Source organism: Macaca thibetana, chromosome X (assembly GCF_024542745.1).
Source record: "Macaca thibetana thibetana isolate TM-01 chromosome X, ASM2454274v1, whole genome shotgun sequence".
NCBI lineage: Eukaryota > Metazoa > Chordata > Mammalia > Primates > Cercopithecidae > Macaca > Macaca thibetana.
In genome coordinates, this window is record NC_065598.1 from 128,780,861 (window position 1) to 128,805,192 (window position 24,332).

The following is a 24,332-nucleotide window of genomic DNA, read 5'->3' on the forward strand; positions in this document are numbered from 1 at the left end:
TATCCAATGCATTTGTATCTGGGTGGAAAAACAATCCATGTACTTATCTATCATTTGGTATTGAAAACAATACCTCTGGTATTTGCAAGCTGAACATCCGGAGGGATAACTACTAAGCTTCCTTGCTAAGTTCAGCTTTCACGTGGCTTGGAAGCCTTATCTGCTCTACAGAGACCACAAATTCATGGTTACATCTGCTGCCCCAATCCCTTTGCATAAAACCTAATCAGTGTCATTGGTTTGAAAAAGAAAGTAGTAATGTCACCATCTCATTTTCTCCAAACTGAAACATCCCAGACCCAAATTATTTCATATAATCAGAGTTCTACATTTATATGAGGGAAGGAAAAACAACCACAATAGGCTTTTGAAGAAGTAAGACAGTTTAAAAACAAAAACAGCCAAGTTTCCTGAGACACTTAAAATTAACTTAGTCCTTCCTTCCATTTCCTTCCAAAGTGCAAAGGTCCATGACAGATGTACTCCAAATGATGCCAGTTCATGAGCCTTGAAAAATCAAATTATTACCACTTCTAGACTACTAGAGAGACCATACTCTAACAGTTCCTTGGGATCACTTAGTCCAACATTTCAGTCATCTGTGGCAGAACTGAGCTCTAGGTTGTGCTACCACCATCTGCCCCAGATCCCTCCCAGGGTAGAACATGCTCCCTAGATTCTTCCCTTGGGCTTATGACATGGCCAGCAATGTTGAACAATTGCCAGGACAATTCGATTGGGCTTCCAAGCTCACTTGAGAAAATAATAAGTTTAAAACAGAACTTAACTTCCTACAAAGGTTTTGAGTATATGTGTGTTGGCTGCAGGTCTGAGGGCAGTGAGAGTGTAACAGTCTCTGAGGGACACTAGCTTGCATTGATTACTTCTACTTTGCAGCTGTGTGTCCCTGGGGGAAAAAATCTGCCTTTCCATAAGTTGTTGAATGTTCATTTGGTTTTTTGTTTGTTTAGAACATTAAGCAATTCCTAGAAAGTTGGTCTATCTTATAACAACTCTCCAAACTCCACATGCTCCTTTAGTCTCAATCCTTGTTTTCTAAAAGCTGGATGAGGCCAAGAGATTAGCCCAATACAGAGGACCAGTCAACAAATTCATTAAAATCATCAGAAATTTGGAGATTTGAAACTATTCATTCATTTTAATTTCAGCCGGCAATCACTTGTTATATATCAGGCTCTGTGGCAGGTGCTAGAGGCACGTAAGTGCTGGGTAGATGGAGATAAATGATAGACCATCCTTGTCTTTGAAGTATTCACAAGCTATATGGTTTAGAGTTTACAAAACATTCTCAAGTATATTATGGCATCTACTTTTTACAACAATCTTTTAAGTTTGGTATTACAACTCCCATTTTATAGATAACAAAATTGAGGCTCAGTAGAGTTAAAGCATTTTCCCGTGGTTACACAGGAAAGTAGAAGCAATCAACACAAACTAGTGTCTTCCGTAACAGTTACACTCTTGCTGCCCTCGACCTACAGCCAATACACATATTCTCAAAAACCTTTGCAGAAAGTAAAGTTCTATTTTAAACTCATTATTTTCCCATTGGCTTCCCATCTTCAAATGGAAACATACTAGAAGGAATTGCAACCCAAAGACCAACAAAGCAGAAGCACACCTTTCACCTTTGCCTTTGTGCAGAATGAAGAGGAGGGAAAAGACAGCTGTGGATATGCCACTCCTGTAGATCTCAATCATCCAAGCATCCCTAAAATGAATTTTATACAAGGAAAGCTCTATCTCAAGTACAGTGCATTCATTCTCTAAAGTGCAAGATGTACAACAGCAAGATTCCATTGACTGTACCGTCATAACATTTTTAAAAAGTTTCTGCTACTAGCACTCTTAAATCTATAGAAAAAGAAAATTATAAAAGATCATGAACTCTTCTGCAGAAAGAACAATCACAATGCATGTTGCAGGGGAAAAGGTCTAGGGGTTTACTTTGAACCTCAAGCTCATATGTGCTCCCTGCTCCGACTTCCACAGCTCAGAATCCACTTAGCACATCTCTGGGCTTTCCCCAACCCACTTACTTCTGTATCACAGAACAACAAACCAAACCATAACTGGTCAACTAAAGGCTCCTGGGAGACTTACAGAAACCAACACTAGGTGAAAAGTGATGCTCAGCTTTTCTTGGCAACTTGAGGTTTCATGAAATGAAATCAAGGGCTAGAATTACTGCAAAGTTCAGCTCATTGATTTTTTTTTTGGTCAGATAATAATGTACACTTCAACTAGGGGAGGTTTTCCTCTGCCTCTTTCCTGGGAAGAAATCAAGGGTTATATCCAGGAAAACTTTGAACAAACAATGTAAAATCAAAGCTATCATGAACATTTTGGCATTGAATAGAAAATATTCTAACTTTTTACAACATAAAGAAAAATAAGTGGTGCAGGCAAATAGATTTAATAAATTTGGGTTAATACATGTCCTAATATAGCAAGGTTTCTAGACATCTAGATGCCCCATTATCATTCTGGTCATCACCCTTTGGACATGTTCTAATGTTGTCAATGTCCTCCTTAAGTTATGGTGTTCAAAAAGGGATACAATTCTCCAGATGTGGTTTGATGGTGAAGTGTACAATCAGGCTATTACCTCTCTTTAAATGGTTCAATAACTTCTACTACCCCCCAGGACATATAGCCTATCACCGGAGCAAAATGACTGTCCTTAGTATTTGATACTGATGTTCTTGTATTCAGACCCAGACAGGAAGAAATGAGTTTTTATGGGCCTTTTCAGTAGTAAGCTGGGTATTTAAAAAAAAGGAGAGTATACTTGTGTTTGGAAGAAGAGAGGAATAAATGAACCATGGAATCTCTTTCAAGCCCTTTAGGGTAAGGCAGTCCTTATAGAAGCAGGTTATTTTTTTCCAAGGCAGTTTTTTCAGCACTGTAAGAATGGCAAATACTTAAGAACTTTTTATGTTCCTGGTATAAATGCCTCACAATGGGTTAGAATAAAAATGGTCCTTGTTTTCAAGCTTAGGTACCTTAACAGAAGAAAGAAAAGTAGTATTTATGAAGTAACTGCAAGGTACATGCCAGGATCTGTGGTAAAATTGGTCATATCACATGAAGTTTCTGTTCATGTCCTTTGCAAACTTTTATGCAGCCAATACATGTATGAAAAAAAAAAAAGCTCAAGATAACTGATCATTAGAGAAATGCAAATCAAAACTACAATGAGATATCATCTCACACTAGTCAGAATGGCAATTATTAAAAAGTCAAGAAACAACAGTTTCTGGTGAGGCTGTGGAGAAATGGGAAGGCATTTACACTGTTGGTGGGAATGTAAATTAGTTCAACCATTGTGGACGACAGTGTGGTGATTCCTCAAAGACCTAGAGGCAGAAATACTATTTGACCCAGCAATCCTATTACTTGGTATACACCCAAAGGAATATAAATCATTCTATTATAAAGATACACGCACGTGTATGTTCACTGCAGCACTATTCACAAGAGCAAGGACATGGAATCAACCCAAATGGCCATCAGTGGTAGACTGCATAAAGAAAATGTGGTACATACACATCTTGGAATACCATGCAGCCACAAAAATGAACAAGATCATGTCCTTTCCAGGAACATGAATGGAGCTGGAAGCTGTTATCCTCAGTAAATTAATGCAGGAACAGAAAACCTAATACCGCATGTTCTCATTTATAAGTGGGAATTGAACAATGAGAACACATGGGCACATGGGGGTAAACAATACACACTGGGGCTTGTTGAGATGGGGAGGGAGAGAGAACATTAGGAAAAATAGCTAATGCATGCTGCGCTTAATACCTAGGTGATGGGTTGCTAAGCACAGTAAATCACCATGGCACACATTTACCTATATAACAAACCTACACATCCTTCACATGTACCCTGAAACTTAAAATGAAATAAAAAAATAAAGAAAACTAGGGAAAAAATCAGTTAATGTAGTCCATCACATCAACAGCCTAAATAAGAAAAATCATCTGATCATATCAATAAATGCAGGAAAAACATTTGCTATTTTTCCTGCCAATAATATTTGCTGTTTTTCCCGCCAACATCCTACATCATTCATGATCAAAACTCTCAGCAAACCAGAAACATAGGATAACTTTCTTTACCTGATAAAGAACGTCCACAAAAAAATTTTATAGCTAGCATCATGCTTAATGGTGAGAAACTGCATGCTTTCCCCTTAAGATCAGGAATGAGGCAAGAATGTCCCTGTTTCAGCACTCCTATTCAACATTATACTTAAAGTACTAGCTACGGCAATGAGACAATAAAAGGAAATAAAAGGTGTACAGATTGGGAAAACTACAGAACTCTGGTAAAAGAAATTTTAAAAATCTTAATAAATGAAAAGATACTCCATGTTTATGGATAGAAAGACTCAATATTATTAAGTTTTCAATTCTTTCCAACATGATCAATAAATTCAATGAATCCCAATCAAAATCCCTGCAACTTATTTTGTGGACATCAATACTAAAATTTATAAGGAAAGACAAAAGACTCAGAATAGCTGTAACAACACTGCAAAAAAACAAAATTGGAGGACTGGCATGACCTGAATTCAAGAATTCCCATCAAGGAACAGTAATAAAGACAGCTTGGTATTGGTGAAAGAATTGAAAAACAGATAAATGGAACAAAATACAGAGCCTAGAAATAGACCTACACAAATACAATAATCAACTGAACTTTGACAAAAGAGCAGAGACAATTGAATGAAGAAAGAATAATCTTTGCAACAAATAGTGTTGAAACAATTGGACATCCACATGCAAAAACTGAATCTAGATATAGACTTTTCACCTTTCATAAAATTAAGTCAAATATATCATAGACATAAATATAAAATGCAAAACTATAAACTTATAGAAAGTAAATTGGGAGTTCTTGGTGACTGACCTTAAGTTTAGCACTAAGTTTTTAGATATAACAGTAAAAGCACAATCCATGAAGTTGAAAATTGATTAGTCAGATTTATCAGGCACTAAGCAGAAAAACATCCATTCTGCAATGTTAAGAGAATGAAGAGTAAAGCGTATGTCAAGAAAATGAAAAGACAAGCCATAGACTAAGAGAAAAATTTGCAAAACACATATCTGATAAAGGTCTTGTATCCAAAACACTCAAAGAACACTTGCAATTCAACAGTAAGAAAACAACTCAATTAAAAAATGGGCAGAAGATCTGAACAGACATCTCACCAAAGAAGATATACAGATGGGAAAAAGATATTCAATATCATATGTTACTAGGGAACTGCAAATTAAAATAACAATGAGATACCATCACAAAGCCATTAGAATGGCTAAAATTCATAACACTGACAACACCAAATGATGGCAAAGAGGCAGAGCAACAGGCACTCTTATGCATTGCTGGAGGGAATATTAATACAAATGGTACAGCTACTTTATAAAGCAGTTTGGCAGTTTCTTATAAAAGTAAACATACTCTTACCATGTGATCCAGCAGTTGTGCCCCTTGGTGGTTACCCAATTTATTTGAAAACTCATGTCTACAACAAAACCTAGAGTTTATAGCAGTTTTATTTATAATCACCAAAACTGGAAGCAAGCAAGATGTCCTTCAATAGGATAAATAAGCTGTGGTACATCCATACCCTGGAATACTATTCAGTAATAAAAAGAAATGAGAGATTAAGACACAAACAGACATGAAGGAACTTTAAATGTGTATTGCTAAGTGAAAGAAGCTAGTCTGAAAGGCTACATACTATATGATTCCAACCATATGACATTCTGGAAAAGACAAAACTATAGAGACATTTAAAAAATCAATGGTTGTCAGGGATTTGAGAGGGGAGAGGAGAACATGGGGAAGTAAGTGAAGCATGGGATTTTAGGGTGGTGAAACTATACTGTATGATATTCTAATGAAATATACAAGATATTATACATTTGTAAAAAATTATAGAACCATGCAATACAAAGAATGAACCTTAATGTAAACTTATGGGCTTTGGTTAATAATAATGTATCAATATTGGTTCATTAATCATAACAAATGTACCACACTAATGCTAGTAATGTTAATAATAGAATAAGTCCTGTGCAGGGAATAAGGAGCACACAGAAACTCTGTACTACCTGCTCGATTTTTCTTTAAATCCAAAACTGTTCTAAACAAATAAGGTCTATTAATCTTTTAAATTTTTTTTAAAAGACTGGACCTTGGAAATTAGCCCTTGATGGAACTAGTGACTAGAACCACTGAAGAGTATTAAATCACTCCCTCTTTTTCCCCCTCAATCTGCCTTGACATTTCTTTCATGAGTTAGGGAGTTTTCACATACAATAGATGCCATATGGCATCAATGTAATTTTAATTGAAAAAACCACTGGAAAAGGTTAATGGACCAAAACAGCCAAATAGGTAACACATTTCAATGTTATTTTTAAATACTAAATGATTTTTTAGAAATCAGTCACATAGAAACTGCAAGTTAAGGTTGTAAGGAAAGCATCACATTTTAAAAACTAAATAATAGAGAAGACACTAAAAGTGTTGCTCCAATTTCTGTCAGATTTTTCTTGCATTTTATGTTTCACATTAACTTAACTAGAATGGACAAAGCTTAGAAATAAGTTGCTATTAAATATAAGCAATTTATTTGTGCAGGTCCATGACCAGCCTGTAAATATATACAGTCTTGCTTTTTATATTTCACACACTAGGCTTCTAAATACAACGTACATCAATGAGGAATAGAGGAATGAGTGAAAGAAAGAAAGAAGAAACATATGCTTTTCACAGGCTATTACGTATATCATTTGATAGATGGAGAGATAGATAGATACAGATATTTCCCTAAAGGCTATTATAGATCCGAGAGAACAATTAAAATAATTCACTCAAAGGGTCCTCAGAAATGAGAAGTGAATATCTCTAACTACTAGAAAATGTATGAGTCTGCAACAGTTGACCAACTCATTAGCCCAACTACTTCTTATCGTTTACCCACCATTAGCTTTCCTGAACAACTAGTTTATTTAAATGTTCTGGACACCATAATTCGGGTAACTCATCATTTTTCCCTCTTCAAATTTATTACTGGAAGGCTTAGGGCCAGATTTATGGTCTGCTTCTATCAAGCATAATAAACTTCATACCATGCACTTTGTGTCATAACCTTACACTTGGCTCCATCTTACTTTCCCCTTTGCCGGATAGTTCCTATGTATTTCAGTTGCATTGCATCTTACATTTATTATGCACATATTTGTAGAGCACTTTAAATTCCTCTGGGGACAAAGTAGGATAAAAACAAATAGGTAGGTAAGTAAATAAGGAGAAGGAGAGAGAGAAGTTATACCTATCACTTAAAGAAAAAATACCATTTCAACAATGTTTTCTCACAAGTATGAGTAGCAACTATAGAAATGTTTATGTTTATAAATGGCAAACACCTTGTCAGGGACTCATTAGCAGTTCAACACTGTCTTCCCTAGCAGTGGTCAAAGCCCTTGGTTGACATTCTGGACACTGGCCTTGGGAAAGAATTTATGAGTAAGTCCTCAAAAGCCATTGCAACAAAAACAAAAATTGACAAGTGGGACCTAATTAAACTAAAGAGCTTCTGCAAAGCAAAAGAAACTATCAGCAGAGTAAACAGATAACCTACAGAGTAGGAGAAAATATTCACAAACTATGCATCGACAAAGGTCTAATATCCATCATCTATTAGGACCTTAAACATTTGAACAAGCAAAAGACAACCCCATTAAAACATGGGCAAAATACATGAACACACACTTCTCAAAAGAAGACATAAAAGTAGCCAACAAACATATGAAAAAAAAATGCTCCACATCACTAATCATCAGATAAATGCAAATCAAAACTTCGATGAGATACCATCTCATACCAGTCAGAATGAGTATTATTAAAAAGTCAAAAAAACAACAGCCTTTCCACACTACCCACAGAGGGGTCCATACAGCATTGTTTGGGATTCCTGTCCTAACTTAGAGGAAAACTTTCACAACGTCCGGAGCCCTTGATGTCCTGCAAATGAAATAGGAGGGTGTCCTTAAGTTCCTTGCAGCAGGAACCCACTTAGGTGGCACCAACCTTGACTTCCAAATGAAACAGTACATCTCTAAAAGAAAAGTGATGGCATCTACATTCTAAATCTGAAGAGGACCTGGGAGAATCTTCTGCTGGCAGCTCGTGCCATTGTTGCCATTGAAAACCCTGCTGATGTCAGTGTCATATCCTCCAGGAATACTGGCCAGAGGGCTGTGCTGAAGTTGGCTGCTGCCACGGGAGCCACTCCAATTGCTGGCCGCTTCACTCCTGGAACCTTCACTAACCAGATCCAGGCAGCCTTTCAGGAGCCACGGCTTCTTGTGGTTACTGACCCCAGGGCTGACCACCAGCCTCTCACAGAGGCATCTTATGTTAATCTTCCCACCATTGCTCTGTGTCACACAGATTCTCCTCTGTTCTATGTGAACATTGCCATCCCATGCAACAACAAGGGAGCTCACTCAGTGGGTTTGATATGGTGGATGCTGGCTCAGGAAGTTCTGCACATGCGTGGTACCATTTCCTGTGAATGCCCATGGGAGGTCATGCCTGATCTCTACTTCTACAGAGATCCTGAAGAGATTGAAAAAGAATAGCAGACTGCTGCTGAAAAGGCTGTGACAAAGGAGGAATTTCAAAGTGAATAGACTGCTCCAGCTCCTGAGTTCACTGCTACTCAACCTGAGGTGGCAGACTGGTCTGAAGCCGTGCAGGTGCCCTCTGTGCCTATTCAGCAGTTCCCTACTGAAGACTGGAGTGCTTAGCCTGCCACAGAAAACTGATCTGCAGCTTCCACTGCTCAGGCCACTGAATGGGTAGGTGCAACCACTGGTTGGTCTTAAGCTGTTCTTATATCAGCTCTTAAGCAACATGGAAGCAAGCTTGGCAAAAAATAAACATCAGTTTCCAAAAAAAAAAGAAAAAAACAAGTCAAAAAACAACAGATGTTGCTGAGGATGCAGAGAAAAGGGAATGCCTATGCACTGTTGGTGGGAATGTAAATTAGTTCAGACACTGTGGAAAGCAGTTTGGAGATTTCTCAAAGAACTAAGAGTTGAACTGCCATTCAACCTAGTAATCGCATTGCTGGGTATATACCCAAAGGAAAATAAATCATTCTACCAAAAAGACACATACACTCACATGTTCATCACAGCGCTATTCACAATAGCAAAGACATGGAACCAACCTAGGTGCCCATCAATGGTGAACTGGATAAAGAAAACGTGGTACATATACACCATGGAATACTACACAGCCATAGAAAATAATGAAATAATTTCCTTTGCAGCAACATGGATGCAACTGAAGGCCATTATCCTAAGCAAACTAATGCAGGAACAGAAAACCAAATACCACATGTTCTCAATTATAACTGGGAGCTAAACACTGGGTACTCATGGACATAAAGATGGCAAGAATAGAAACTGGGAACTACAGTGGTGGGGGTTTAAAAACTAACTACTGGGCACTATGCTTAGTACTCAGATGATGGGATCAATCATATCCCAAACCTCAGCATCACACAATGTATCTATATAACAAGCCTGCACATGTATCCCCTGAATCTAAAACAGAAGTTGAAAGTAGAAAAAAATGCCCTCGGTTGAATCTATGTATATGATCCTTCCAAAATCTTCCATCTTTTTACCTTTTTCCATATCTTGAAAATGTGGGTCAAATGTAACAATGTTAAAATTAGGGAGTTGCTAATAAGGCTACCTTCATCGTGGCTCAGAATGTGTCTGTTTTCACACTGGGTTCAGGAAAAAGACACACTTGAAAATCCGGGAAAGTAGCTAAACAGAACAGTGTAGGAGAATCCCACATGAAAACTTGTTTCTTAAATAGATAAAACTTTAAGAACAGTTTGTCTTGTAAAAGCCACTGGGGTTTAGAAACCCATTTTACTGTGGACACACCAAGAATAACTCGGGTTCTTGTAAGAGAAGCTTGGGGGTCAGTAATTTTTGTGCTATCATCTCGATGAGTTATTTCTGTTATAAGTCATGATCCTTAGCCTTTTTTCATTCTTCTCTGTCTCCCAGGATTTCATTTGGACCAGCTAATTCTTGGTTGATTGGAAAATAGTCTTACTTATTTGACATTCTCCTGGCTAAGAAATGACACCTACAAAGAAGTATCAGGATCACATTCTTAAATTTTTTAGTTCATTCTTTACAAAAGAAAGACTGATGGTACCCAAAGAAGTAAAGTTCTACTACAGTTCTTCCAATAATCCACATAGTGAGTAGTTAAAAGGCCCCCAGGACTCACCAAATCATTCTATTTAATTAAAAACTTTTCTTTTTTTAAAAAAGGTCATTCTCCAAAGAGTTTATGAGGAGAGGACATGGATTACTCCAAACAGCCATGCTAAGAGTGGATTATATCTTAGCTAGACCAAAAAAAAAAAAAAAAAAAAAAAAATCACTAACATATATTCTACATCTGGCTATTGTTTTCTCAACTTGTGAATTTTTAAATAGTGTATGACCATAATTCCACAAATCAAGGCTAAGGAGTTTCTTCTCTCAAGCACTTACTATTACTAACCATAGCTTAGGAAAATAAAAATAGGCTTTTGAATAAGTATTGAATGAAAGATTCTGTACCATAAAGAAGGAATAGCTGCACTTAAAGGTTTAAATGCAAACATTCTGGTAGTACCTTTATCTAATAAAAAACCTGTATTTCTTTTCAATATCCTGTAGTCATTGAAAAGAAAGAGCCAAACATCTAGGGGACCTTTTGTGTTATTGTTAGGACAATTAGTGTGTGCATTTTACATAGTCTTGCTCTTATATGCTCTTCTTTCCCTCTTAAACCACTTAGACACTAAATTAATATCCTAAGAAAGGTCAATTGCCAGTAGTGTATGCAACAATTGTTATTGAGAGCATTGTGTCTGTAACAGTTATTAAAGATTTCCATGGCACTTTTTATTTCTGCAAGTGCTTTACAGCCAAAGCTTCAGTGATTACAAAAGCAACAGACTCCTCTTCCCCATTGTTATTGGAAGGTGCATTCTAGCCCTCCTTTCCATCATTAATGAGAAGTATCATATCTGAATTGGCTTAACATTTAAACACATACCCCCTTCCAAGGCCTTAATCATTCATATACTTAACAAGTACTAACCGGGCACTCAATGTAACAATTTTCTTTTCTTTACAGATGGAGAGCCATAAGACTCACTGCCTACTCTCTTGTTAATGATAAGGTATATCTGAGATAAGCAATCCCAAGCCCCAAAGGTTTGGGCTATTGCTTCCCTTGGTGACTCATATCACAGTCTCTAAAGATGTGTCCAGTACGAATTTCAACTTGTTTGGGACCTAAATTATCATAGGCCCCTGACATTATGTAAAGTCAGCAACATTAACCACTTGCTAAAAAACTATTTAAAGACCGTTTTTGAGGCATCTTTGCTGTCTCATTAGATTGATTGCACTTGTATAAAATACATTTTTTCCATTTAATATTTACCGAGTGTATACTCTCTGCTAGACTGTGAATAAAATATGCAAACAACTTGTCCCTAGATCCTAAAGGCTTGCAATAGCCAGATATAGCCAGCTGTGATAAATACAAGATGGCCTATCTCATTTGAAAACCATAAAATACCATATAGATATAAAAATATTAATCTATTTTGTTCTGGGACTCTTTTACATGGCAACAGATCACCATATCTGCAAAATGCCTCATGTCATTTCAGATTTTTTAAAGTCTGTGTTCTAACTTAATTGTCTCTTTCTCTATCATTGAATGTGAGCATGTGTGTATATGTACTCGTGAAAGCATGTGTTTGAACAGTTGCTAAGGGAAACATTATTATCCCAATTTCACAGATGAGGTAATCGAAACTAAGACTGTCTCCAAATCATATAGCTATGTAGTAGATGGTGGCAGCAATGAAACACAGAACTCCTATTTGTCCAATATTTTTTCCATTATGTCCATCTTCTTCAGGGGCAAATATTGCAGAGCACTTCAAGATTAGCTTTAGGTATAATAAGAACTAGCATCCTTGGAGCATTTACCATCTGCCAGGCAGTGTTTCAAGCGTTTTATATGAATTAATTTATGTAATTTTCAGAACCACCCTATGAGGTGAGTATAGTATTCTTTTCATTTTACAGATAAGAAAACTGAGGCACAGAGAAGTTAAGTAACTTAGAAAGCTTATACAGACAGTAAGTAGAACAGCCAAGATTTGAATACAAGCAGTTTGAATCCAGAGCTTACCTACTAAATTACTATGTAACAATGCTTCCAGATATAGGTAGTTTTCTTTTCCTTTTGGTTTGACTCTAAGTAAACTTAATACCTCAGCTGTTTGGCTACACTGGGTCTACTAAATATTTCAGGAAAATAACTCTACAACTTGGGCAAGATGCGACGAACAATGCAAAAATCTGAATGATTCCAACTACTTAACAACAACAATAATTCCCCAGAAATGCATTACCTGTGTTGCCTTCGAGTCATGATGAAATGGTAATTATAAGAAAATAAGTGAAAGAGGTCAATATTGTGCATTTCCTAGGGATTACTGATACAGATATGAAATCTCAGAGCTCTCAACTCTAACCACAAAACTCTGCTATTTAATTGGAAAGCTAGCCTTTGCAAAAAGGCCAGGCTATCCCCTGAGTTGCAGTTCATTCAAAGAGCTACTGGCAGAAACAAGGCTCAAGGGCCAAGATCTTGACAGTTTCTTAGGACTCAGTTTCCTGCAGGGTATTCCAACACATGAAACACAGGGAAGATGAAGGCCAGGGGACTCTTGAAGGCTGGCATAATTAAATCGGGTGAAGAGAGCTACTCAGGTGCACTCAGTGGACTCTGGAAGCAGGTGAAGACTTAGCAGGAAGGTAACCACCACCACAGGGACTCCAGTCAAATTCAATGGCACGTGGGCAGGGGTGGCACACAAGCAAAGTTCAACCATGCAGCTTTCCCCTGAGTCTGTCCAAAAGAAGGAATGTTTCACCTTCAGTCAACTGCCCTTATATTCTATAAACATTATAAAATGATTTTTGCATCCACATTAGAACTGAGTTGTATGTATGTGTGTCTTAGGGAGTCTGTGTGAGAGAATAGGGTGGCGGGGGATGGGGCAGGGGTAAATCTCCAGAATTAAGGTTATAACCTGACAAAGTAAGTCAGCTGGTAGGAAAGTAGCCATGTTGCTCTAATGAAGTTCCTGGTCTAGCTGGGCATGTTAGTTTCTGTTTCCCCCGGTTGTCTTACAAGGTCATCAAGGCACTAAAGCAACCATGTAATTTATCATTATTATTTGATTGCTGAGGAGTTTCCTAAATTCTGGATGCATCTCCAAAAGTCTCTAATGCCTACATGCAGAGGGGGAAGAGTTTCACAATTTACTGAGCATCAAGCACCTAAAGTAAAGAATTCACTCTCCAGGAATAACTTGAGAGTAAGTAAAGATTGACTCCATGGACTTTTCATGAAGCAAAACTTTTCTCCTTTTTCCAGCAGGTCTTTGTAACCTCTTTTTGACATCGCCTTTGCTTAAAAAGAAAATTATTGTCATGTATCCAAAGCCAGAGTATATACATACCTGAACACTACCTATGATGTCTCTCCTCCTTCATATCCCACTATACCCGCTTCTCCCCTCCTTAATTTTTGGACAAAGAGCCAGTTCTACTGACATCTAGAATGGAGGGAGGCAGTAGAAAAAGAGATACCCACACTCCCATGTTCATTGCAGCATTATTGACAATAGCCAAGACACAGATAACAACCTAAGTGTCCCTTGATGGATGAACGGACAAAGAAAATGTTACAGCTGGGCGCAGTGGCTCACACTTGTAATCCCAACACTTTGGGAGGCTGAGGTGGGTGCATCACCTGAGGTCAGGAGTTCGAGACCGGCCTGACCAACATGGTGAAACCCCGTCTCTACTAAAAATACAACTAGCCGGGTGTGGTGGCACATGCCTGTAATCCCAGCTACCCAGGATGTTGAGGGAGAATCGCTGGAACCCGGGAGGCAGAGGCTGCAGTGAGCCAAGATCATGCTACTGCACTCCAGCCTGGGTGACAGAGCAAGACACTGTCTCAAAAAAAAAAAAGAAAAGAAAAAGAAAGAAAGAAAAGAAAATGTTACACGCACATATGCACACGCACATGCACGCTCACATATACACACAATGGAATATTATTCAGCCTTAAAAGAAGAACATCCTGCTGATGGCAAAAACATGGATAAACCTGGAGAACATTATGCTAAATGAAATAAGCTAGACACAGAAGGACAAATACTATATGATACTACTTATCTGAAGAATCCTAAATAGTCAAACTCATCAAAGCAGAGAGAGGAATGGTGGTTTTCAGAGCCTGGGGTGAGGGCAAAACAGAGAGGTATCATCATTCAATGGGTACAAAGTTTCAGTTACACAAGATGAAGTCCTAGAGATTTACCATACAGAATAGTGTCTATAGTCAATGATACTGCATATATTTAAAATTTTGCCAAGAGCATAGATCTTATGTCAAGTGCTCTTATCACAAAGAAAATAATAAATTAAGAGGATGGGAGGAAACTCTTGGAGAAGATGGATATGTTTATGGCACTGATTATGATGAAGGCTTCAAGGGTATATACTTACCTCAAAATTCATCAAATTGCACACATTAAATATTTACAGCTTTTTGTATGTCAATTACACCTCAATAAACCGGAAAAAATACTATAATACCAGTGTTATCTAGGAGGCAGGTCATCTAATCTATGTAGGCCTAAATAAAATATTACTTGGTACCTATTTGCACCAAACCAGCTAAATTCTGAGGCTTAGCCACCACCTTAGTTCTGGTCTGCAGCAATTGCTAGGGACTTTAGCAACTATCTGAAGAGCCTAAAAGCCTAGTGCAAATTCAAAGAAATGAGTTAGAGAAACACCTTTTTTATTCAAAGCTTAACTGGATTTGTTTTTAAATGGGACAAGATTTATTAAGATTCAAATATATAAAGGACATACAAATAACAGTTCTGTATACAAAATGCTAGATACCCTGCATGTAAGAGCATACATGCAGGGTGCCTGGCTTAAGAAACCTTTCTCCATAGAGCAGTGACTTAGCCACAAGAGCTGCCTGTATTGTACTATAAAACAATCACAGCTGGGTGCAGTGCCACATGCCCGTAATCCCAGCACTTTGGAAGGCCAATGTGGGAGGATTGCATGAGCCTGGGAGTTCAGCCTCTGGACAACATAGTGAGACTCTGTTTCTACAAAACATCAAAAAATTTGCCAGGCTTGGTGGCGCATGCCTGGGGTCCCAGTTACACAGGAGGCTGAGGCAGGGGGACTGCTTGAGCCCAGGAGGTCGAGGCTGCAGTGAGTCATGTTCCCACCATTGTACTCCAGCCTAGGTAACAGAGGGAGACCCTGTCAAAAAAAAAAAAAAAATCACATATGAGGTTCATGATTAAGGACCAGATGACCTAATGAAATTGGACCTTCTGAACATTCTTGAACACTTGATTATTTTAACAAAATGTGGAAACCAGTTTAATAAGAAGTTATAAAAATGGAGAGCCAGCAATGAAAGTAATCCTAGAATTAACCTGGAAGAAGAGAGGGTATGGTCAGAAAGACAAGCAACCACTCCCACAAGTATAAATGCTTGATTCAGCTTCTCTATTTTGTGTTGTCCAAACACCCCTGGCAAGGTTCATATGCAATATTAGAATCTCTTAGAAAGTCCCAAGTCCTGAGCTAGAAACAGAAAGCAAGTCACCCACTGCTACCTCGGTGACTTGCAGGCTCAGAGACAGGGCCATTTGTCCATTTGCTACCATTTGTCCCCAAGCTCCTAACAAACTACAGGTCTTTGTTTGCACAAGACCAAAACCTATTATTTCAGAACTCTCTTGAGCAAACCTCTGGCAGCCCTTGTCACTACCTCCCAATTGCTATTCCAGATAAAAAGGGAAGAGCAAGCACAGAATCCACCTCGTAGAAGGATTGTTCTTCTATTTTCTTCTAGGAGTTTCACCCTCAATATCTCACAATGAATTTCTTTCCTCGTAACTACCCCATCTCTCACCCCCACAAACTCAATTTAATATTTAAATCTGGGAGGGAATCGGGGGAAGGAGTGAATCAGAGGAAGATAGCTCCATTCGGACAGATGGACAAGGGACAGTTATATACTATGAGGGCTCAATCCATCTGTGGAAAAGGAAATCCAGCTCTTGGCCAGGCCTGCCCCATTTACGTCTGCTCTTGGTACACTGACATTTTCTGGGTTCAAAGGAAACAGCGCCTGAATTACTTAAAGGCCTGGGTACTATTTTAAAATAATGCTTGGAGTAATCTGATGTCTAAAGTGGCTTTCTGCCAAAAGGATCCTTTGTCACAGTGCTACATTCAAGACGGCTTATTTTAAATTGGCATTTGAAAAATGGTCCATTGCTGTAATTTGGCAATGTGCCTGGAAAAGGCTGAATTTGAGATTGGGCATTTTAAACAAAATCTGTAAAATACAAGGTACAGTCACTTTCCCTAATGAGGTCGTCTGATCCTGCTGCTTAGCACTTTCCTTAAACATGCCTGGGGGCCCCTCTGTGTGGGCCTGGAGGCATCCACAATTCCAGTGCAAAGGAAGACATGGCACAATTGCACTGTGTCTCCTCAGCTGACCTCACTAGCCTTAACCAAACACTAAATTCCATCTCATGAGGTCTAGAATAGTGAAGTTGACATCACTGAAAATATTATTTGTTTAAGGAAAGAAAGATGAGGCCAAATCCCTCAAAATGGTATTGCTTAGGTTTGAAACGCATCACAAAGAGATGAATTAAATTTCAAGTTTGTCACTTTCCCAAATCTGCATGTGGAAGTCACTACAGTCTATGCCTCTGGCCCGGAATGACCAAAACCAAACTAGAGAAGTAAATTGTTTTCTATTGTATTCTCCTTAGGCTATAAATTCTCTGGGCAGAGAGGGAAGAAAGAAATATTAGTGCTGTGTGGTCTTGGCATGCCATTATGTCAATGTGTCATTGGAATACTAATGTCAATGATGTTCAAATTGCCCCTGTAATAGACCCATAATTAGCTTGCCCCATTCCTATGCTGTGTTTAAGCTCTTTAGAATTGCTCAGATCTGAGGTTTTACTATAGAACAGGACACCAGTATTCAGAGACTCTGACAAATTCCATTATGCCTCTTTTCCCTGTGTTCCTTTCCTTCTCCTCTATTTAGTTTTCAGTCTCCTTTCCACATGCCTTTCAAAGAACAACAGGTAGAAGTCAGTCGATGTAGCCATAAAAAGAAAAAAACTAAAGTTTGCTTGCCATCGCTCAATCCTTGTTAGAGTAAAATTACAATGATATACAGTACATTTTTTTAAGCCAAGGGGTTATATGGGTCAGCTTACATACTAGCTTGCAAATCTGTTTTCTCAAAATGAGTTGGGCCAGACAAGAATGTTAATTTATTTGAGCAGACATATGTCACTACTGATCATAAACAAAGGTGCTGGTGTGGTGCATCATGCCAGCACATACCAACACAGAGAAAGGTCTGCTCCCGACAAGCAACCAGGTGAATACATTCACCATGATAGGTCCCAACCTCCCTGGAATCATGTCTCTTTCATCAGCTCATTTGGGTTGATGGTATCATCATACCCCACCCCCTAAAAATGTTATATACTCCTTTTTCATTAAATTAAAATGAAAGGTTTTTTTGTCCTAAGAATGCCATGGCATTACTGGAGACAGTGCCGATATTGACAATCTGGGTTGAGTATCATAGTTAACGTGATTTCAGCAGACCAGTTTTATAATGATGACTAAATAACAGTAACAAGAACAATGATGACAATAGTAACAAGAACTAATATCAGCATAGCACATTCGTTTGGGCCAGACACTATACCAAGTGCCCCTTACATTTTATTAAGTAATTAAATTATTATTTAATTATTATGATTATTCCCACTTCATAGGTGAGAAAACTGAGGCTCAGGGAGTAGAATCAACTTCCTCAAAGCCACACAACTAGTAAGTCGTGCAGAGCTGGAATTCAAAATGAGCTCTGAGGCACTCCTTTCTAATGCCTGATATGGAAGACTAGACATTGTCCTTGGAGAAGGAAAGAGGAAGGCAGTTTTAAGTGGCATATTCACTGTTCCTGGAATTCCACACAACAAAAAGGGAGTAGAAAATCTTTATTTTTATTATTTTGAGATGGAGTTTCACTCTTGTTGCCCAGGCTGGAGTGCAAAGGCGCAATCTCAGCTCACTGCAACCTCTACCTCCTGGGTTCAAGAGATTCTCCTGCCTCAGCCTCCCACTGGGATTACAGGTGCCCGCCACCATGCCCAGCTAATTATTGCATTTTTAGTAGAGATGGGGTTTCACTATGAAAATTTTTATTTTTATTAAAAGAGTGCATCAGTTAGTCATGAAGGCAGAGTCCAGGTGGCCTGCATACCAAATGTGAAGAACAGTACCAATTGACAAAGAAGCACAAAACTAGACAAAGAAAAAGACTAAATAAATAAGTAATTGAACTAACTGAAAATTGAGAGGCAAATGCAAATAAAATGGGAGCACTATGTAGAAGGAAGTCCCCTTTTAAGGAAAAAGAAGAAAGAAAAGCATTTTAGGATGAACAAAATGTCTTGGAAAATGAGCAGAATCGTTTTAATTTGACCTAGTTCACGAAGAGTAAGCTCTCGAACACTAGTGATGTTTATTTCTCCAGGAAAAATATCAGAACGAAGGAAAAAGCCAATAAAGTGAACATAAAAGAGCAGAGTGAAGGACTCCAGCTACGGAATATTTTCCATGTGGCAGAATAATAATGAGGTGGACCCTTCATCTTTGGGTTCTGTTTTGGGTTTCTGATACATTCTTTCAGTCCTTTATCTCTGCTTTGATGAGAATTGCTTTTATATGAGTATAGAGATGTCTCAAATAAACTACCTGTCATCCTGGATAGGTCATTTTTCCTCTCTGGCCTTTAGGAAGATAGGACTACCTGAGTGTTAAGTTCCCTTCAAGCATTGTAATTCCATAATTCTGTGCTATTTCTCCATAGTTACTAGTTGGCTGATATTACACATCAACTCCAGTAACAATATAATGTAGTATCTTACTAAGGCCCTGTATAAACTCATATAGAACACACGCAAAGCATCGGACTCCAGCAAACATACACAGAAAATATGAAATGAGTTTCTGGTTTTATCCCATACAATTTTGTGTAGAAACAGAGGGAGTTAATTGGCGAGAGGATGCTGGCAGACTGGCTGCTAGGAAACCTCATTAGGTCTGGATTCTGGCCCTCAGAGGTGGATTCACTTCAACCAAGCTCACAGAGGGCCGTGTTTAAAATATTTAGATGCCCAGGATTTGGAGGCTCAAAACTCAATTTGATAAGGTTCCAGACTGATTGAACCCACACTATCAAACCCTCCAAAGACTGCTGGAATAAAGCTGAACGCCAGTGTACCCATTTATAATGACATATATAATATATGTAACCCATTTATAATGATACATATAATTCATGAGGTGACAGATCCTCATATAATCTCCCTACTGATAAATAATATAGGAAGACAAAATATAATCCAAAGCTCACTTAGTGACCATGGAAGCAATGTCAACCCAAGGTATAAGCTTTGAATATCTAATTATGGCATCATGTTAAAATATATCTCTATAAAAAGGGTATTATAAATAAAATATTATAATAATAGCTAACATTTATTGAGAGATTACTGTGTGCCAGGCACCATACTGAATATATAGATTATCTCCTTTTATTCTCACAATGGCCCTATATGGTAAGTACCGTTATTAAAATTCCCATGTTATAGACAGAAACTGAGGCTCAGAAAGGTATAACCACTTGCCCAGGGTCATGAAGCTGGGGAGTGGTGGGCATGAGATATGAGCTCAAATCAGTCTGGATCTGGGATCTCACTTATAACCACTTTGCTGTGTTGCCTCTGTGCCTAGCTCAGAGTCCAAGAAGGCAGTTTCTTTCTTGGTAGAAGGGCACTGATCAGTGTTACTATCTTTCTCTATGACTTTCTCCTTTTCATCTGCTTTCATAACTGACAGCCCATGGCCCCCACTCCCTGATTGACACATTCTTTCTTCGACTGTTAACACTGTCAATCAGGCTACTGTCTGGTCTTTTTTCCTAGCAGCCGTTAAGTCTGTCTGTCTCTGTCTCAGTCTTGTTTGTTCTCTTTTTATTTGAAATTAAAACAATAAAGTTCAAAGAAGTAAAGTAATAGTCACCCATAGTCCCACCAACTGTTATCAACATGAGTTAACTTTTGGCAATTTGCTGCCAGCATTGTTTTTTTCCTTAATTTTTTCTTCATTTATACTTTACGAAATTAGACAACGAATACGCGACTCCATTGTTCTTTTGTAATTCAGTCTCTTCAAAGTGAATTTGCATAGTTCTGTTCTCATCCAAAGCTTGTTGATGTTCTACCTTAACTTTTAGGTAGCGATTTCATTTTCCTTATTTTCAGGGTCTTGGGGAGACCCCTGTAAGTTGCTTCCATGTCTCAACTATACATTCAAAGATATGTTGAGATTGATATGAACAGACAGGCAGATAGCCTGGCCATCTTATTAAATTTAGGGCCCAAGACCATGCACTCTGTCTAGCCTGTCTGACTGCCCTAATTGTCAGAAAAATCTATTTCAGCATAAGATTGTAAAAATTGGTATCATGCTGGGGTCAGTAATTACATAGTCTTTCCCCAACACAGCAAAAGGATGTGTATATTGACAAGAAGATTACAGGATTGGACATAAACAATTCACTACACGAGGGACTTTGGCAGAATTGAGAGCATCACTTTGAAAAAGAGATACCTTGGAAACAAAAATGTAACCCATGAAGAAGACACCTCTGGCCATCTCTGAGAATCATAAGCATAATTCATGATATCTAATAACTACAACATTAAGTCTACGTTTATTTCAAAATAAAAAATTAAAAGGGGCATGAGTTTAAAGAAAGGTGCATACCCAAAACTATTTTAAAAGGTTATCAGTGGAAAAGGTAAAGACTGGAAAGTTAATGGAAAATAAAAAGCCTCCCAGAAAGGAAAAACTGTGGTGTGCATAGCAAATATCAACACATGAGCACAGTGAACAATGGTCAAAGACATCTTTTCTACCAAATCAAAGAAGCCTTCTCCAGTCTGTGACATGTTAAACTTCTAGGGTTGTAATTATAGAGTTATTTTTATAGTTTATCTACTCTAAATATATCTTTCTAATAATATATATAGCAGAAAACTGAAGAGATATTGTTAACTAAATTCATTGCTATTTCTGATCAAAACACATTCTCAAAGAATCTCATTACACAGATTATAGGGTATCAACCAAATGACTGGCGCCCCCTCCTGGCCTTCCCAAGAATGACAAAACAATCCCCATGTCTCAGCCCTTCACAGACCGCTTTTCCGGCACTACTTGGTCTATCTGTCTATGCATAGATCCACAGTGAGGCCTGCTGCTAGTATTCGAGACCATCAAACTGTGATGCTCATATTTTTATTGACTTTCAACTGGAGTGGCAAAATGTACCTATCTATACAGGTCATGGCTGTATGTGGAAAAGCAAGTGAAGAGCCTCTCCATTAAATGCAGCTCCTGATGACAAGATCCTTCACTATTATTTATTATTCCTTGTTATCAATTTTCTGAGTCATTTGAGCTGGACATCTCAGGCTCCTTGAGATCAACCTCCATCTTCCTATCTTTGCCCACATTGGCTATTATTCCTTTCCAGTCATGGCCATTTCCCATAGCCTTGACAGTGATAATCCAAAGGTCAGAAGAGTACTAGGTCAGGTGCATCCCCAATACCTTATGACCTAAGAGACACTTCTGTTCCAATCACAGTCCATGAACTTGCTCTCATTCTCTTACAGCAATGAGTGTACTCAAAAATTAGTACAGCAAGTACTAATTTTCTTTTTTTTTTTTTTTTTGAGACGGAGTCTCACACTGTCACCCGCACTGGAGTGCAGTGGCGCAATCTCAGCTCACTGCAACCTCCGCCTCCCGGGTTCAAGCGATTCTCCTGCCTCAGCCTCCCAAGTAGCTGGGATTACAGGTGCCCACCACCACGCCCAGCTAATTTTTTGTATTTTTAGTAGAGATGGGATTTCGCTATGTTGGCCAGGCTGGTCTCAAACTCCTGACCTCATGATCTGCCTGCCTCGACCTCCCAAAGACATCCTTTCTTTCTTAATGCATGGACCACAGCTATTCCAAGAACAGAGATCTTATTCTCATTCTCCTGGTTTCAACCCCTCTTTCTCCACTCCTCTCTTGGTCTCCACCCCCTCTTTATTCTCTTTTTACTTTAATTCTAAATCTCAAGCAATTCCTGTATGGTAGGCTTCTGTTCCTATTTATGCCTGCTTAGCTTCCCTGGACCTCTGGAGCCCAAATTCTTGATGTGAAATTATGACTTTGCGGTGCCCACCTCCTTTTCTTAAGTTAGAACTCTGACCTCTGACTCCAGCACACTTGCTGGACCCACAACCTTGCAAACATCTTCTAGTTGTGCCCGATATCCCAAATTCTGGTTTCAGAATACAAAAGCCCAGCATGAAACTATTTATATACATTTCTTCTTATATCAGTTCTGTTTATTTTCATCTATTGTTTAGATTAGAAATCTTTGATACTAGAATTACATATGTTGAAACCTGAAAGGAACCTTAGAAGTAATCTAAGTCAATGACTTTCTAACTATTGTTGGTCTGCAAACCTATTATGTCAGAATCTCCTGGGGTGCTTGTTAAATATACAGATTCTTAGGCCCTACCATAGACCTGTCAATTCAGAGTTTCTAGGCATTGGTTGCAAGAATCTTTATTTTAACAAGCTCCCCAGGCAAATCTGATGCAGAGCCAAGTCTGGGCACTCTGATGATCAAAGCCCGTCAATTCACAGATGAGGAAACTGACAGGGCAGGAACTAAAACCCAAGCCTCATGAGCCCCAGTCTTTTGTTCTTTCCATCATCCAACTTTCTCTCCTCCTGGAAGAAATATGTTAGAACTGCCTTAAATAAGAACAAGTTATAAAGTCAATTAGCAATAAAACCTTGTTTTATAAAGAACACAGTGGCCCATCTGTTGAACTGCTCAAACCCCTGTTTTAAAAAGGGTTGCACACTACTGAAGACAGTCATCTTGTGGTGACACACATTAGCCACTAAAGATTTATGATTTTTCCCTCCAAAATTACATGGGTCAAAAGCAGGAGAGACTCGAACATTTCAGCAATGCATTGGAGCTTGAGAGAATTATATTGAGATGGTTACTTGAGCTATCTGAACTGCTTGTTACCCTTTCTTTATGAAGATTGTAGAAGGCAAACCAAAATGTCAAAAGCAGAATGGAAAAGAAGCAATAAAAGAGAAAGAACCTGGCCCCTCAGACAGCCCCCTTCTTTAGTTGTTTATAGTTGAGTTGTTACTTATATGTAACCATCAGAATAGATTCTCACAAAGAATTTTTTCCATTATATATAAATATTTTGGAAACAAAATTAGTAATGGACCCACTGAGCAACTGACACGAATTGAAACAGCAATGTGATTATTAGACATTATAAACAACTGAGAATTTGATATAGTTTTCAAGTACTGTTAGGTCTGGCCAAGATGAACATAAAGTCTATTATAGCATTATCATGATCTCCCTCTTGGCAAAAAATGTAAAAGGTCACTTTAGATTTAGTTAAACATGATAGCCAAAGACATGCAAGAGACACTCAACTGGGAATATCAGGTTGTCTTCTTGACCTGGGACTGCCTGGATGACTCTGAGAGCTTGGTTTGAATATAATAACAGTGCAGGGCCCGTGGCTGATTCCTCCCTTCAAATACCAAGACAGTTGGGGTTATGTTGCTACGCCAACCAGAGTTGAAGGACATGAAACACTTTAGATTATCACACAACACTTGAAAAATTTACATATTTTCTGCCTTTAGTGTTTTTTTTTTTTTTTTACCCTCTAAAAATATGGTCTACAATTTTGAGAAAGTATTATCAAAGGAAATCACAAGGACTTTATTAACATCATCTCATTAATCTTCAAAAGGTAGCTGTAAGGCAATAGAAAATTTTACTGATGAGGAAACAATTACTAAGGAGGCTAAGTGACTTGCTTGAAGTTATTAACT

At 38.2% G+C, this 24,332-nt stretch overlaps 3 protein-coding genes and 1 pseudogene across 6 annotated transcripts in view; 3 read left to right on the top strand and 1 right to left on the bottom strand.

The window, feature by feature from the left end:
• Positions 1-24,332, top strand: part of HPRT1 (hypoxanthine phosphoribosyltransferase 1) — a 1,139,661-nt gene that overhangs the window by 398,901 nt on the left and 716,428 nt on the right. The window lies entirely within an intron of this gene.
• The window catches only part of CCDC160 (coiled-coil domain containing 160), an 820,286-nt gene that overhangs the window by 340,797 nt on the left and 455,157 nt on the right, over positions 1-24,332 (top strand). The window lies entirely within an intron of this gene.
• GPC3 (glypican 3) overlaps positions 1-24,332 on the bottom strand; it is a 455,763-nt gene that overhangs the window by 220,350 nt on the left and 211,081 nt on the right. The gene's annotated exons all lie outside the window — the stretch shown is intronic.
• On the top strand, positions 6,963-8,933 carry LOC126946770 (40S ribosomal protein SA-like; annotated as a pseudogene).